The 5,596-nt window shown below is 40.8% G+C and overlaps 1 protein-coding gene across 1 annotated transcript in view; it reads right to left on the bottom strand.

Moving 5' to 3' along the window:
* Positions 1-3,133: 3,133 nt before the first annotated feature.
* The window catches only part of LOC137993662 (short transient receptor potential channel 4-like), a 30,355-nt gene continuing 27,892 nt past the window's right edge, over positions 3,134-5,596 (bottom strand). Inside the window, exon 8 of the mRNA XM_068839628.1 lies at positions 3,134-5,596. This exon is cut by the window's right edge and continues 1,015 nt beyond it. The gene's annotated coding sequence lies outside the window, so the exon portion shown is untranslated.

Raw genomic sequence — 5,596 nt, 5'->3', positions numbered from 1 at the left:
CTGGCTGGGGGCATTGTGTTGTGTTCTTGGGCAAGACACTTTACTCTCACTCTCACGTTGCCTCTCTCCACTCAGATGCATTACTGAGTACTGGCGAATTTAACCCTGCGATGGACTGGCATCCCATCCAGGGGGGAGTAGAAATACTCCTAGTCGCTTCATGCTACAGAAATCGGGATAACCTCCAGCTTAATGGGCCACTTGGCTCGTAAGCAGACTTTACCTTTTACCAGAAACTCATAAGGGTTGAAAAGTGTAACGCGCGTTCACAGCTTCCGAATATTCAGTGCTAAGTACCATATTTGGAAAACCCTCGCTCCAGTTAAATTCGCGCGAGAACATTGGTGCTATTGCGTCACGGTGTTCTTGCGAACTGATTGGTTGAATGTTTCTCTCTTGTTGTTTCAAATATGGTACTTAGCAAATTGAATATTCAGAAGCTTGTTTCCCAGCACACAAGGGGCCGTTACACGTTTCAACCCTTTTGGGTTTCTGCTGTACAAGGCGAATAAAGGTGTATGCCAGGTATTATCATTTCCTGTAGTTAAAGTTTAATTTTTTTTTTTTTTTTTGGAGGATACCTCTAATACGCACGTCGGTGGCTCAGTTGGTTGCGCTGTTATGCGGGAGACCCAACACTCAGATCTTGAAATAACTGAGGAGAAGGTGCTGGATTTGTAATTTCATTTCAAGTCTTCTCGGATAAGGAATATGAACCACAGGTCCCTTCAATCAACTTTTGTTCCTAAACTCTGTGGGACGTTAAAGATCCCACACACTATTCGAAATAGACTAGGGGATGGAGTCCCTATTGTTGTAGCTGTCTTGTTCTCTCCAGCAGAAGTGGCCGACTTAGCGTGATGTCTCTAAAAAAGCTTGTGGTGTACGAAGCCACCTAAGCAGAAACAGGCATAAGTCAAAAAGGGACTTTGCTAAGTGCTGGAACGTATATTCAGATACGAGCTTCCTTGAGCATGCGTGTGAACATGTGGGTGTATGGGTGGCACTAGGCTTTTATAGATTGTGCCCTGTTGAGAAATCAAGGAACTATTTGCTAGGTTGAAGCCGGAAGATTTACCCCAGACCGGCTAACAGAAAATGTAATTGACGTTGATTTCTTTGATTGTAAATGCTCACGTAAAAGTGTAAAAGTGGGAGATTATAATGGGATACACCGTAATAAAGGCTAGTTTTCAATAGCGACCTTCAGATTGCAGTACAAGGACAACTGCGTGTACGAGATCTCAGTTTTGAAAACGCGCAATTCGAAAATTTTCGTTCCCAGCACAGAAAAATCGCACTGGTACTTGTTCTCGTACTCCAGTCTGAAGGCCACTATTAAGCATAAGGCCGTCCGCTTCTTTTTCTCTGTTTACCTTCCCCCGACTGACCTATATTTTTGAGGTTTCAACCAAAAAAAGATATGAAGAAAGTAATGACTAAACTTTTAAGCGGAAATAGTAACTTCAATCCCAGGGTAAAGGTGACACTCTTCCACAGGAGAGGTTTTCTGTCCGCTTGGGATGAAAATATGTGAGCTGAACCACATTCAACTTCGTTCCCAGGGTCTCTCTTCCTTGCCTCTACCCTGGGAACGAAATTGAACCACATTAACTCTCTAACTCAGTCGTTCAGTCTACCCCTGAAACACAACTCTTTCTGCATCTTGAAAATTGTTCCTTTTCGATTGCTTCTAATGATATTATTTTTGCTTGTTTAGATTTTTTGAATACCACCGACTAAACACAAACTTAAAAAAACCCATCATTGTCGACGGTAAACGGAGGAAAAATACTTTTAAGGGAGAGGTCAGCAACATACAAGCTCCGTGGGGTATTGGTCATGGGTAACTTTTAGTAAATCAGTCAAAACGTCAGTCAAAACACACTAATTTACCTGATCTAATGCTTGTGGTGAGATCTGAAAACCAGCCTTTTTTAAGAGGAAAAACACAGTTAACCGATAACTGCAGTCCATAAAACTTAACTGTCATTTTTTCGGCTCCATTCAGGCAGTAAATTGTGGCATTACACAAAGTCACAACAAGTCGTAGTTTTAATACGAATTTTCACACTTTTTTTATAAAGTTTACTAGTCCACATCATGTCCAAAAGGCACACATGATTCCATTATTTCACAACGAACGATTTACAGCCGGAAATTGCAAAGCACCACCCATTAGGCGCTCTGGAAACGAGTCCTTTTCCTGCCGACACGAAAGCGCCTGGTTGTAGCACACTCATTTGACTGTGGACTAGTACTCTGGTCACTAATTAAAAGTCAACTACACTGGTTCTTCTTCAATAGTTTTCTTTTTATCTCGCGCTAACCCTTTGGATAGATTGTCGAAAGTATATTTTTACGTTTTGTGATTCCAGACTTTTAAATGTACAACTGTACGGCGCATTCTTTTGAGACCGTTTCCCGAAAAAAATGACATATCCTGTCGTTTTTTTCTTCCGAGATGACCTTTTCTCTTCTGGAAGAGGTTACTCATCAAAAAAGTGAGAGAAAAACTTGAAGATCAAAGCGTCGAACACGGCTTTAAAACATACTGTCTCTTACTGAGTTATACCGCTAGACCAGGAGCTCATCAATCGGAAGGAAGCCTCTTTCTCCACTAATTCCTTGAGTTAACCCTTTCCCGAGTAAAGCTTTTTTTAGGAGAAGGTTTTTCCCGCGAAAAAGTATCATATTTTCCTTGACACTGAGATAGCTCTGTTTCGATTGGCCTTTACAACAGTGGGCGTGCTGAATCTCCCAAGGGATGCATTCTTTAAATGGAACCTCCACTAAAACAACAAAATAACTTTAAACCACAGAACACAAGGCTAACAATTAAATTTGTTCAAACTTTTTCCAATGAAAGCGTTTGTATCCGAAAGAAATGAATTTCAAAAACGCTTGTTTTGGCTTTCAAATTTCCTGGGCGCCGCCATCTTGAATAATTGTGACGTGTCGGGGTTGCCTCTCTGTTCTGCCCTAACGCTCTTTGTTCTGACACAAAGAGCGTTTGTTCTGGAACAATAGGGCAACCACGACACGTCACAATCATTCAAGATGGTGGCGCCCGGGAAATTTGAAAACCAAAACAAGCGTTTTTCAAGTTCATTTTTCTCGAATATAAACGCTTTGATTGGAAAAAGTTTGAACAATGTTAATTGTAAACAGTATGCTCCGTGGTTAAAGTTATTTTGTTAGTGGAGGTTCCCTTTAAATAAGTCTACTCGTGAGCGAAAGAGTTGACTACTAGGCCAGGGCCAAGTATGGGTGATAGAGGCTCTTCTTGATGAGCCGTTGGCAGGTGCGTGACATGTTTTGGTATTTAACGTGTCTGAAGGGCTGGCGTTAATTCAACCCAAGCTCTGATGGTGCTTCTAGCCACAGCAAAGCAAGTCGTCCAAGCCGAAAAAGAAGTAATTGCCAAAACACAGTTAAACCGATTATTACCTGTGTTCCTATTACAGGGTAAAACCCCCAAAAGAATGCGCCCTAAAAATGTAAACAACTCGGAATAATATTATACATGCAAACATAAAGTAATGATAAAGGAGCATTCAAGATTTAATTTTAAGCTTAAAAGACTACTAAAATCAATTGGAATAGTCATTAATTATTAATTATTAATTCTCACACTATAATTAAAGCAAACTACGAAATGATCAAAGATAAAGTGTATGATAGACATATAGATCATCTCAGTAATGCACACATTTTGGTTAGTTCTCATCTATGATCTAATAGAGAATAGACGCAGAGCTGACGTCATCATTACAAACGTTTAACTTTTTACTATATAAAACCAATAAATTCCATGTTGCCGTGCGCCTCTTCAGTACTAAATCACTAAGGATGTCAAAATGTGGTAAGAACATTAGTGACACACTCGGCTATCCCCTCGTGTGCCACATTTTTGTTCTTACAACATTTTGACGTAATCTGTGATCTATTACTGAACAGACGCACGGCAACATGGGAGTCTATTTGTTAAGCAGATATTGAAACAGCGGATAAAAACCCGTTTTCTAAGATATATAGATCATCGCAGTTATCGAGCTACTCCACACAAGTTGTTAATAGGGATCAAGCACGCGCGTTTTTGAGACGCGGACGGTAACCGGAAGAGAACATTTCATGTGCCAGGACAGTGGTATCTCCCAGATTTTTATACTTATCATCTCTAATGGAGAAAGAATACTTAGCAATATAAATGTGGTTGTGTAAAGACAAGTTAAAAGAGAAAACAGCTCACTACTGGTTGCCGTCCGCGTCTCAAAAAACGCGCGTGCTTAAGCTCCCTAATGGCATCTATCATAATCTCTGAAACTAGAAATATACTTCTTAACTTCAAGTTCTAAGGACGTATCTGTTTCAGTTTAAATGATTGTTCTTTCAAATGAGAATTTTTTCCGCTCAGTGGATATCTTTAGGTTCGATTTCAGCCAAAGATATCTGACCATACCATCTCGTTTCAAGGGCTTTTCACCCACGTCTCCGCGGAGGAAAGCTCTGGGAATCAAGGTTACTGACCATATGTAGTGGTTGTTGATAAAACTACTCGTACCACGATACATGAGTGGCTCGAACCCCAGCACTCGCATTCCAAACTTTACTCCGTTTTCTATCCAATTGAAGTCAGTAAAATGAGTTCTAGTATTACCGAAGAGATGGGAATAGTCAACCTCGTTCCCAGGGCTTTTCGGCGCCAAGAGTAGGGCGGGCAGGAAAAGACTGGTAACGCGCCCTACTCTCGGCGGAGAAAAGCCCTAGGAACGAGGTTGGGGAATGGCACCACCCCTACCACAATAACTCCACAAGGCATAGGCTAGGAAAAGGAGCCTTCGCGTTGCCCTAGACTTCTCATTTCTTGAGATCTATCCATTTCAATTTGTACGATATTTTCCTTCCTCGAAAGTCCATATCTGTGTTATAGTTTCTGTATGGAATCGGGACTCGCTTGAAATGTCGTATGGTGTCTGTATCGATTCTTGAGATTTGTAGCTACTCCATATATATAGACTCTGATAGTCTCACCACGATTTTTTAAAAGCGCTCAACTTTACAGGAGCATTAGATTACACTATTTGATAAATGAAATCTAGGGCTTCAAAGATAATTCATCGCTTTTTTGCGACACCTCTGACCACAAGCACCTTAAGCGAGTGACCTTTAATTTTTTAAATTTTGGCAAGATTACACAGGGGCGCGCAATTTTCTACAATAAGGTCCATACGTACTCGACAGTTTTTGAGCGTGAATTTGTCTCTGTGCGGGCATGAACTTGTTAACTCGTCTATTATGTTCAGGGTGCGAGGATCTCAGTTTTCAGTAAAATATTTTCGCGGAGGCAGAGCATGCATGGGAAGTGCAATGGAAAGTTCTCAAGAAATGCGATTCTTAGAGCAATATTTCAAAGAAATGCAATAATGATCAACTTCAGATGCAGCAAAGAATGATCATCGCAGTTGAGGGAGCCTGCCCCGCTGCATCGACTCAAACTCTGTTCAACTTCACTGTCATAATTATTTTGCTGTAAAAGAAAGGGGATGGGAAAAAGAGTTGAGCTTAAGACTTGAAAAAAGTGAGAAAGTGTGTT

The sequence above is a fragment of the Montipora foliosa genome, chromosome 2, assembly GCF_036669935.1.
Source record: "Montipora foliosa isolate CH-2021 chromosome 2, ASM3666993v2, whole genome shotgun sequence".
Taxonomy (NCBI): domain Eukaryota; kingdom Metazoa; phylum Cnidaria; class Anthozoa; order Scleractinia; family Acroporidae; genus Montipora; species Montipora foliosa.
This window is presented reverse-complemented; position numbering and strand designations above follow the sequence as displayed.